Source organism: Macrobrachium rosenbergii, chromosome 50, assembly GCF_040412425.1.
Source record: "Macrobrachium rosenbergii isolate ZJJX-2024 chromosome 50, ASM4041242v1, whole genome shotgun sequence".
In the NCBI taxonomy this organism is placed as follows: domain Eukaryota; kingdom Metazoa; phylum Arthropoda; class Malacostraca; order Decapoda; family Palaemonidae; genus Macrobrachium; species Macrobrachium rosenbergii.
The window spans coordinates 10,403,116-10,415,000 of record NC_089790.1 but is presented as its reverse complement, the minus strand read 5'-3'; the positions used below and the strand labels follow the sequence as shown (position 1 = coordinate 10,415,000).

General features: G+C 37.6%; 1 protein-coding gene across 42 annotated transcripts in view; it reads right to left on the bottom strand.

Moving 5' to 3' along the window:
- Positions 1 to 11,885, bottom strand: part of Cadps (calcium-dependent secretion activator 1) — a 760,773-nt gene that overhangs the window by 450,850 nt on the left and 298,038 nt on the right. Inside the window, exon 3 of one of the 42 annotated variants that reach the window (XM_067093765.1) lies at positions 7,113 to 7,185. The exons of the other annotated variants lie outside the window; for them this stretch is intronic. The gene's annotated coding sequence lies outside the window, so the exon portion shown is untranslated. The remainder of the gene's footprint in view (positions 1 to 7,112; positions 7,186 to 11,885) is intronic. 42 annotated transcript variants of the gene reach the window in all.

The window sequence follows — 11,885 nt, the reverse complement described above, 5'->3', positions numbered from 1 at the left end:
TCATACAATGGGCCAATAATCGATGTCTCTTGATTCGGAGGCGCAAACCTTCGTTCCCCTCCCGAAAGGGCCCATAAATGTTATATAAATTCAACAGCGTGCGAAATCAGTTTCAAAATCTCCAGTATCACAGTTTTCGTATTGCATGATGGTGTAGAGTGTAGACAAAGAGTTTCAGGTGTAATTTCTTCGTGCTTTCGCTGTTTTCAGTGGCGAAGAAACATATGACACGGCAGTCCAAAAGGGGCTTGGTCATGCAAGGGTTGGTGTGATGAACGCCTTGAGATATGACAGACCCACTTCTTGGAAACAGGCAAATTACATGATTCAGGAATTACAAAAGATGATAATTATCATTCCATGACCTTCAAGTAGGGAGATACCCACAAAACCACTGAACAGTCGAACTCTTGACCTCCACACAGCATCGGTGGGGTTGTAAACCTCAACTGGACAACGAGAACAACAACATGGGGCTAACTGAGAACAACTGTGAAACTCTCCGGAACAATGGCTAAAGTAATATCTATAAAATAAGCATGGGAGTGGGAGACTAGTCAGATTTACCCAAGTCTAGCCTGCATTCCAAAAAAAGTTAATTACATTAAATTAACAACAAACGGCACCATCTCTCACAGAGGGAAGATTATAAGAACTGGCAATAAAGAAATAACAGTATTTTAATTGCTGATTAGTTCCTGCGAACATTTTCTCAGGTTTTCTTGGGTAACGAATGATTCAACAATGAAAAGTTATATGTTAATTTGAAAGCAACAGGTGTCTGAGTCTCATATGCAGACACATCTCTCAAGTATTCACACGTAGTGGCCTACAGCCAAAAAAAAAAAAAAAAAAAGTGTTTTTTTTATTCACTAAGCTTCAGAGAATGGCCGTACATAAGAAGATGTCTCTGGTGCTCTGTTCACAATTAAACCATGGAGATACGTTCAACAGTTGAAGTAAAAAAAACAATGGTATGGAAAACTCTAAGATTAAAATTTCGAGTAACTAATCAAAATGAAAGAGACTCAGCATTAAGTCTAATTTATTTTCATACTCAGAAGGGAAAAGTGTTGCAATACTAAATACATTACATTGTGGCACTCTTTATATCTCAAGAATAGCTTGTGGATGAAAATGACATAAACGACTGAAAACATTTGCAGTTTCCTTTACCAATACGAACATAGACGGCAACACTGAGGTATATAAGGCTTCCGAGTTACAAATTTCGAAAAAGCAAGATATCATCGGCTTGCCTTAAAATGGCAGACATCTTTACTTTCATAAATGAGGCTGAAAGGAAGGCTTAAAGAGACAGAATGCCGCGATGCTAAAATCAACATTATCCTGTCATAAAATGCGAACAAGATGAAATGAAAAGGAATCCGACATACACACACAAAAAAAGAAGCATATCCACATCCAATTCCACTTTTGACATTTTCGTAAAAAAAAAAAAATAAATAAATAAATTTAAAAAATAAAATACACACACAAATGTTAAGATGACAACACCTCAAAAGCAACAGCTATAGGCTATATCGACTTAAAGCTCATCACTTAACATAACACCAGAACAAAGAAGCAAACAATTTTCAATTCTAAAGTAGAAGAAAACCCCAATCTAAATGGCATGAATGACATTAAAATACTGAATTGCAAATAACAGAGCCTACCTTAATTTGTCACTTAACATAACACCAGAGCAAAGAAGCAAGCAATTTTGAGTTCTAAAGTAGAGGGAAAAACCAATCTCGATAGCATGAATGGCATTAAAATACTGAACTGCAAATGGCAAAGCCTACCTTAATTTGTTAATAACGCAAACAAAAAAAGTATCACTTCATTAAATTTGATACTTTCTACAAAATCAAAGCCAGCTTTGTTGAGAACGTAATACGCTTAACGATTACAAGAGTCTTCTCGATAAAAATAAAATCGGGATAAAATCAGTAATCAGTCTCCTGTTCCCAATAACTGAAGCCCAAAAATTCTGAGGGCTTTCAAATCGTGGGTGGTGTATTTGCTGGAAATATCCAGAATTAAAGGAAATCCTTTCACTTAGCCCCGACCTTCTCTATCACTTAAATGGCCAAAGGGTTTCATCAATTGATTATTGCGTCAGGCGTGACACTCGACCAATTCTGACAAAATTAATAAAAGTCTGGAGATGGATTTCGGAGAGAATGCGTTAGAAAACGACTGACAGGGAATAGAAAAGGGTATGGAACGTGTGTCAGGGAATGGAAAAGGATATGGAACAAGTGTCAGGGAATGGAAAAGGATATGGAACAAGTGTCGGGGAATGGAAAAGCATATGGAACAAGTGTCAGGAATGGAACAGGATATGGAACAAGTGTCAAATGGAAAAGGATATGGAACAAGTGTGGAATGGAAAAGCTATGGAACAAGTGTCAGGAATGGAAAGGATATGGAACAAGTGTCAGGGAATGGAAAAGGATATGGAACAAGTGTCAGGGAACGGAAAAGGATATGGAACAAGTGTCAGGGAATGGAAAAGGATATGGAACAAGTGCCAGAGAATGGAAAAGGATATGGAACAAGTGTCAGGGAATGGAAAAGGATATGGAACAAGTGCCAGAGAATGGAAAAGGATATGGAACAAGTGTCAGAGAATGGAAAAGGATATGGAACAAGTGCCAGAGAATGGAAAAGGATATGGAACAAGTGTCAGAGTAAGGAAAAGGACATGGAACAAGTGTCAGGGAATGGAAAAGGACATGGGACAAGTGTCAGGGAATGGAAAAGGACATGGAACAAGGTGTCAGAGTAAGGAAAAGGACATGGAACAAGTGCCAGAGAATGGAAAAGGACATGGAACAAGTGTCAGGGAATGGAAAAGGACATGGAACAAGTGTCAGGGAATGGAAAAGGACATGGAACAAGTGTCAGAGTAAGGAAAAGGACATGGAACAAGTGTCAGAGTAAGGAAAAGGACATGGAACAAGTGCCAGAGAATGGAAAAGGACATGGAACAAGTGTCAGGGAATGGAAAAGGACATGGAACAAGTGTCAGGGAATGGAAAAGGACATGGAACAAGTGTCAGAGTAAGGAAAAGGACATGGAACAAGTGTCAGGGAATGGAAAAGGACATGGAACAAGTGTCAGGGAATGGAAAAGGACATGGAACAAGTGTCAGAGTAAGGAAAAGGACATGGAACAAGTGTCAGGGAATGGAAAAGGACATGGAACAAGTGTCAGGAATGGAAAAGGACATGGAACAAGTGTCAGAGTAAGGAAAAGGACATGGAACAAGTGTCAGGGAATGGAAAAGGACATGGAACAAGTGTCAGGGAATGGAAAAGGATATGGAACAAGTGTCAGAGTAAGGAAAAGGACATGGGACAAGTGTCAGGGAATGGAAAAGGACATGGAACAAGTGTCAGAGTAAGGAAAAGGACATGGAACAAGTGTCAGGGAATGGAAAAGGACATGGAACAAGTGTCAGGGGAATGGAAAGGACATGGAACAAGTGTCAGAGTAAGGAAAAGGACATGGAACAAGTGTCAGGGGAATGGAAAGGACATGGAACAAGTGTCAGGGAAAAGGATATGGAACAAGTGTCAAAAGGAAAAGGACATGGAACAAGTGTCAGGAATGGAAAAGGACATGGAACAAGTGTCAGAGTAAGGAAAAGGACATGGAACAAGTGTCAGGGAATGGAAAAGGACATGGAACAAGTGTCAGAGTGGAAAAGGACATGGAACAAGTGTCAGGAATGGAAAAGGACATGGAACAAGTGTCAGGGAATGGAAAAGGACATGGAACAAGTGTCAGGGAATGGAAAGGACATGGAACAAGTGTCAGGAATGGAAAAGGATATGGAACAAGTGTCAGAGTAAGGAAAAGGACATGGAACAAGTGTCAGGAATGGAAAAGGACATGGAACAAGTGTCAGAGTAAGGAAAAGGACATGGAACAAGTGTCAGGGAATGGAAAAGGACATGGAACAAGTGTCAGAGTAAGGAAAAGGACATGGAACAAGTGTATGGAACAAGTGTCAGGGAATGGAAAAGGATATGGAACAAGTGTCAGGGAATGGAAAAGGATATGGAACAAGTGTCAGGGAATGGAAAAGGATATGGAACAAGTGTCAGGGAATGGAAAAGGATATGGAACAAGTGTCAGGGAATGGAAAAGGACATGGAACAAGTGTCAGGGAATGGAAAAGGACATGGAACAAGTGTCAGAGTAAGGAAAAGGACATGGAACAAGTGTCAGGGAATGGAAAAGGACATGGAACAAGTGTCAGGGAATGGAAAAGGACATGGAACAAGTGTCAGGAATGGAAAAGGACATGGAACAAGTGTCAGGAATGGAAAAGGACATGGAACAAGTGTCAGGAATGGAAAAGGACATGGAACAAGTGTCAAGTAAGGAAAAGGAGGACATGGAACAAGTGTCAGAGTAAGGAAAAGGACATGGAACAAGTGCCAGAGAATGGAAAAGGACATGGAACAAGTGTCAGGAATGGAAAAGGACATGGAACAAGTGTCAGGGAATGGAAAGGACATGGAACAAGTGTCAGAGTAAGAAAAAGGACATGGAACAAGTGTCAGGGAATGGAAAAGGACATGGAACAAGTGTCAGAGTAAGGAAAAGGACATGGAGCAAGTGTCAGGGAATGGAAAAGGACATGGAACAAGTGTCAGGGAATGGAAAAGGACATGGAACAAGTGTCAGGGAATGGAAAAGGACATGGAACAAGTGTCAGGGAATGGAAAAGGATATGGAACAAGTGTCAGAGTAAGGAAAAGGACATGGAACAAGTGTCAGGGAATGGAAAAGGACATGGAACAAGTGTCAGAGTAAGGAAAAGGACATGGAACAAGTGCCAGGGAATGGAAAAGGACATGGAACAAGTGTCAGAGTAAGGAAAAGGACATGGAACAAGTGTCAGGGAATGGAAAAGGACATGGAACAAGTGTCAGGGAATGGAAAAGGATATGGAACAAGTGTCAGGGAATGGAAAAGGATATGGAACAAGTGTCAGGGAATGGAAAAGGACATGGAACAAGTGTCAGGGAATGGAAAAGGACATGGAACAAGTGTCAGAGTAAGGAAAAGGACATGGAACAAGTGTCAGAGTAAGGAAAAGGACATGGAACAAGTGCCAGAGAATGGAAAAGGACATGGAACAAGTGTCAGGGAATGGAAAAGGACATGGAACAAGTGTCAGAGTAAGGAAAAGGACATGGAACAAGTGCCAGGGAATGGAAAAGGACATGGAACAAGTGTCAGAGTAAGGAAAAGGACATGGAACAAGTGTCAGGGAATGGAAAAGGACATGGAACAAGTGTCAGGAATGGAAAAGGACATGGAACAAGTGTCAGGGAATGGAAAAGGACATGGAACAAGTGTCAGGGAATGGAAAAGGACATGGAACAAGTGTCAGGGAATGGAAAAGGATATGGAACAAGTGTCAGAGTAAGGAAAAGGACATGGAACAAGTGTCAGGGAATGGAAAAGGACATGGAACAAGTGTCAGAGTAAGGAAAAGGACATGGAACAAGTGTCAGGGAATGGAAAAGGACATGGAACAAGTGTCAGAGTAAGGAAAAGGATATGGAACAAGTATCAGGGAATGCAAAAGGATAACGACCAATATTAGGAATGGTGAAGGATTGAGTACGAGTGTCAAGGAAGTAAAAGGGTGATAAAGAATAGGGTCAGGGAATGATAATAAGATATAAGTGGCAAGGAATAAAAAGGATAAAAGACGAATGCCAGGGAATGGATAAGAAAAAAGAAGGAGTGTCGTGGAATGGAGAGGGTTGAAAGAGTTCTCAGGACATGGAGAAGGATAAAAGACTAGTTCTCAGGAACTAGTGTAGGGATATGGAAGCGGTAAAAAAAAAAAGGGGATAAAGACCTAGTTGCGGGATACAAATGGAAAAAGATATGGATCGAGTGTCAGAGAATCGAGAAGGATTAAAGACGAATTCCTAAGAAATGGAGAAAAATAAAAAAACGAATATTAGGGAACAGAGAGGGACTAAGAATGAGCTGTCAAGAGAACAGATGACAGGGGAACGAATGTCATGGCGTATGACAACGAAGGAAATTAGCATGGGCAAAGCCAGAAATTTGGAGCGACAGGTATTGTGGTATTGGGAAATAATGGACAAAGGTCAACGAATAAAGATTGCACTTCAACAAACAAAATGAAACGGAGAAAAGGTATAAAACGCGTAGGAAACGTCAATGAATGCGGTAAAGGAAAGTTATGGAGAAGGATATGAAACTACACACACCGAGGAATAGGGAAGGGTGTGGTGATGGGGGTGGGGGGGTGGGGGAAGAAAATGGAGGAATGACTGGGGATAGGGAAAAAAAGGAATGAAGATGGACAGGAGATGGAGTAGAGGAAAATAAAAGAGATGTTTCAGAAACTACGAAAGTCAAGGAACCAGGCAAGTGTAAGTTATGGAACACAAGGATATGGGAAGAACACAGAATGGGGAAGAACAGGCAATGTAGTAAGACTAGGAGAGTATAGGAAGATAGAAGGCCACACGGGTCATGAAATTTGGAAAGATAAGTCAAGGTGAATGAGAAACAGAAAGAGCAAAAATGACGGAAGAGGGGCAATAAGGAATGGTATGGTGGAGGAGGGATAAAGACAAACACTCATAAAATAGAAAATCAGAGACAGGAGAAGATGGAGAATGGGGAGGGGGTTGGAAATCAAACAAACCAGTAAAGAGGAAACGCAAGTAATGGGGACGGCTAAGAAATAAAAAAAAGAATGGAAATAGAATAAGTAGAGAAGAGAGAAAGCCGGGGAAAAGGAGGAAAAGTAGCCAGGAAAATGAAACCACCGTATCTGACATTTGACGAACACGCTGAATTATTCTCCTTTCATAATCCTAGGAATGGGGCTATTCACTTCAAGTCAGTGATGATATGATCCCCATTACGATAGGCAGAGCACGATTTTACGACGACGTTGGTTATCATAACGAACAAAGTCACTAAAGACCTAATTCCCAAGCAGTTTCTTTCCAGTAAAAAAAAAAGGTTTCTTTCCTAAAATTGAGAAAAAGTTGCATCTACAATCATAAAAAAAAAAAATTATCATACTTACAAAACAAACTGATTGCTAACAAAAGCAATAACTGTTCATCCTTGGCCTAAGGCTGAATGATGCAAAACAGTACCTGAAAAGAAAAGAGAAAAAACATAAGCATCACCTTCACATGACGACACATATTTCAAAGCACAGATTTTGGTTATACACACACATATTATGTATATATATATGTATATATGCGTGTATATATACATATATATATACATACATACACACACACACACACACACACACACACACATATATATATATATATATATATATATATATATATATATATATATATATATATATATATATATATATAATATTAGACGTTCTTCTTCATGAAAACCTCTTCTACACCTATCCAGTACTTTCTAGTTCTTTCTTTCCTCTTTGTATTTAACTCTCCTGAATTATACTGTACTCTCAGATAACAAGTGAATAATTTTGAGGACGTTTGGAAGAGGAGAATGTTGAGAATAAATGTGAGCAGGACCAACCAAAGTTCTGAAGGTAAATAAAAATCGGGAAATGCAGCAATGAATGTAAATATGGATCACACAAAAAAGGAAGCGATTAAGTACACATCCAAATAATAATAATAATAAAAAAAATACTGTAGACTAAATGTTTTACGTAACGATCACTGCAGTAGACTCCTAAGCTCATTTGGAGTTCACTGGTACCATGAGGCACCATACCAGCATACCAAATGTCGTGCCGCAATGATAAAAAAAAAAAAATCATTTAACCTTAACCCACAATAATCACTCGGCATCAATAAGTTGGCGCTGAGACAGAATTACGACCTGATTCATGGGAAAAGTTGGAGATGCTGGCAATAAAAGTCACTGATGATTACATTATGTAGCAATAAAACTCTCTCTCTCCCTCTCTCTCTCTCATTGTTAGTCACCAGTAACACCGGGAACGACCTATAATTTATGCCTCACAAACACGTCCCTCTCTCTCTCTCTCTCTCTCTCTCTCTCTCTCTCTCTCTCTCTGTCTGATTCGGTATAGTAAACCACGTACTGTAAAAATACAAAAAAAATGACAAATAAATTATTTTCAATTATTTTATTTTCTTTAAATATACTGAAGAGAAGATATCTGAGATTTTATGAGGCACTAAAAATAAAACAGTAAAACAGTTAAGCAAAACGAACGTGACAAGAAAATAAACATTCTAAAAAAGAAAGATAATAAATAATACGATTTTTTAAGGAATCAAAATTTCGGTAGTATTAAAGAACAGCCTTAAATTCCGTGACACCTTACAAATGTACACCATGTCGAATTTCATGGAAACGAGTTAAACTTTCTATAATTATATGATGACCATTGATATCAGATAATCAGCATGAATGTTTTAAATAATTCAGTTTATTACTGCTTTTATTACTGCACCTGTCCGTCAAACATGACAGCAATATTCAAATAATTTTCTCAACCAAATCGTGACCTCATCTTTTTATTTTGTGTTTTAATAATGTGGAGTTCATTACTTACAGACTCTCTTACACAAACTGAAATCAGTATTTAGATACAACATGAGTTTTGTCATTGAAAAAAAGGGTTCGTAAGTCTATAAGCCAATCAATACTTCCTACATGGTTCCAACTAGCCAATTGCAATTTGATCCACAAAATCAACTTATTTAATCCGTCACGGATCTCAATCTGTGATTCCCTGAAATCCGGAGGACCGTCACCGTAGACTTCATTCAATTCCTTCACATTAAAATAGGCTTTTGAGAGAGAGAGAGAGAGAGAGAGAGAGAGAGAGAGAGAGAGAGAGAGAGAGAGAGAGAGAGAGAGAGAGAGAGAAGAGAGAATAACATGGAAACTACAGCAAAACTAACAATGATAAATCTTTATCTCTATAGACAAATAATTCTGCACTTACTATAAAAGAGTAGGAAATAATGAAAGGAAACAATATGAACTATAACTATGTTCATAATAATAATAATAATAATAATAATAATAATAATAATAATAATAATAATAATAATAATAATAATAATAATAATAATAGGCTTCCTTTCACCATCAGTTAATTTTGTGTTCTTATTAATCATGCAGGAAAGAACTTCCTTACACATAATTTACACAAACATTTTTAAAATAACTATTCACATTCAGTCTCTCTCTCTATAGCGCAATACATTAGCTACTGGACTGCAATAAGCTTCAAGGAAAACCACAGCTTTCTGGAATGAAAGATAGCTTTTACTGAGTAGTCCATGAAGAACAAATCTGAGCCCTTTACTGATGTCAGCTAAAGCACCGCGGGGGAATTCTGCTTATATCTGAGATAGATGGTATTTCTACACGAGTCCACATGTGTAACTTTTCATAAGTAATACGCAGCTGTGCATTACAGTGTCCAAGGCCATCACATGCCAGACTAGAATGACAATTTATTGATTTTCAAACTAGCACACTGTCCCTGTCTGTGAATCTGAAGTCTGGGGAACCAGGGCCGTTGGCTTTGCCTAAATATGCGTGAAAAGGGCAAAATGTGGACCCAAAAGTCACAGGGATCTGTGCTTATGTTTTGTCATTTCTTAAAACATTTTCTTAACGGGAATTGTAACAGTGATTTGGTATTGACAACAGATGCTGGGTCATAAAATTCTTTTGTTCGCTGAATGGTTCACCTCTTAATTCACAAGTATTCACGCATTTTCAAGTTAACTTCAAAAGATGGCAAGAATAAAAAAAAAAAAAAAATTGTGTTAAAAATTTTCAAATGAAATAAAACGGTTTCCAATTCACGTAATCCTGTATCGTATAATATGTATGAATTAGCTATACGTCGTTTACGCGATCATCTGTAACTTAATGCATCAGACATCGCAAAAACTATAAACGTAGCGTCCAGTAAGGAGTCTGGTAAGGTACAAGATATTCAGTGTAACTCCAATAACTGCCATAAACATATTAAGACAAAATTAAAATATGGAAAGGATAAAATACATACCGAATATCTCTCCCTTTTTAAGATTATTTATATAAATTTTCATACTTCGTGTTTACTTAAAAAGCGCATTTTTCTGAGTCCTTGGTTTATTCATTTGTAATAACTGGCGTTGCAGCGATAAAGGTCATCCACGCAGGAGCGGAATAAGATGCATGTAAGTTACGGTACATGCTTTTCTTGATCACGGGTATAAGCACCTCACTCCAATTCCCATCTAGTTAACATAACTATATAACCAACCGAAAAGAAAAAGTTAATATAAGAATGAATAAAATAATAAAAATTAATAAGCAAGAATGAATACAATAATAAAAATGAATAAGTAAAAAATAGCAAACAAATAAAAACATAACAACTGCTAGCTATACGTTTTAATTAATTTTCCCCTTGATTAGTTGTTCGCTGACTCCTACACAGGGTTTAGGGTTAATTACCAAGTATTTCCCCAAAGGAATGCAAATGAATGAGCCAGTCACATAAAAACAACAGTACATTTTTCATGAAAACAAACCACCTCGACTTTACAAGCCAAGTTAGAACGGAAAATTGCAGGGCAGATTACAAAGTATATAATGAATTTTAGTAAAATTACCATGTAACTACTTTTATCATTCACAAACAAGGAATGGGACCAAAGGAAAAAGAATAATCAAAAGTCAAAATGAATTTTAGTAAAATTACCAAGAGGAACAATTTTATCATTCTGGCCAAGGAATGGGAAGGAAAACAACAGAAAAAAACCCAAAGAGAGGGAGAAGAAAAATCAGGAAAGTCACAACCTTCATCAGGGCCAGTTAGCTCCAACAAGACTTTCTTTCTGTCTCCTCTATTCCAACTCTATTACCAGTAAATCCTGAGCAACTCCATAAATCTCTCCACAGAACGACCTCCCGTTCAACCCACGCTGGATTACCATCATGCCTTATACGCCATTCCGGAATTTAGATAGGAACCATCGCACTCGCAACAAAAAGATGCCGGGAGCCGGCCAGACTTGGTTTCTAATCAGGGGCATACCTCGCCGAATTCTTACCTGATATTCTATACATAAAATGACATTGGTCCTTAATTAATTTACCCGGGTATGAGTAAAATATGAACGGATCATTAACTGAGACCAGAATATTTACCTGTAATAAGCGTCTATATGCACAGAAAAGAAGAGCAAAAGAGATTAGTTTGCAAACAAGCGAATACTGTGCGGTGTGGCATTCATACCCAAATATCTTAAGTTATTATTTTCCCTCAAATATTGTTCTCTATGAAAAGCAAATCATGATCAAGTCTTTACCATTTTTTTTTAATTTACATCCAGTGAGTGAATTAGTATACATTTCAGGATTTTTTTCAGTGGCTATAAAATTTCATATATAAACGCCACAAAGCACTGATATGAGCTTATATGTAAAAAAAAATTACACATTATTTCCTTGTGGTTTCATCGTGAAGAGCAAAGACCGAAGCGACATGAACGTCAAATTTTAAGAATTAGGTTTAAATGAAGACATATAAATTAAGGCATAAAGGACTGACCAAACCAGTTAAAACTCGAATCAATGGTTTCGACAAAGTCTTTGAGTACACCGCTTGCCTATCAAAATTCCCTACTTAGAATAGCTTAAATAAATCAAAGTGAAGAAAATACACCGTAATTCTACAAATTTATGGCTAATAAAACTCACATTTACTATGAGAGAGCATGATTTAAAATCATAATATTTTCATGAATAATAAAAAAATATATTTTTCGATTACTCAAGTAAAATAATTCAATATATTTTTCTTGTCGAACCT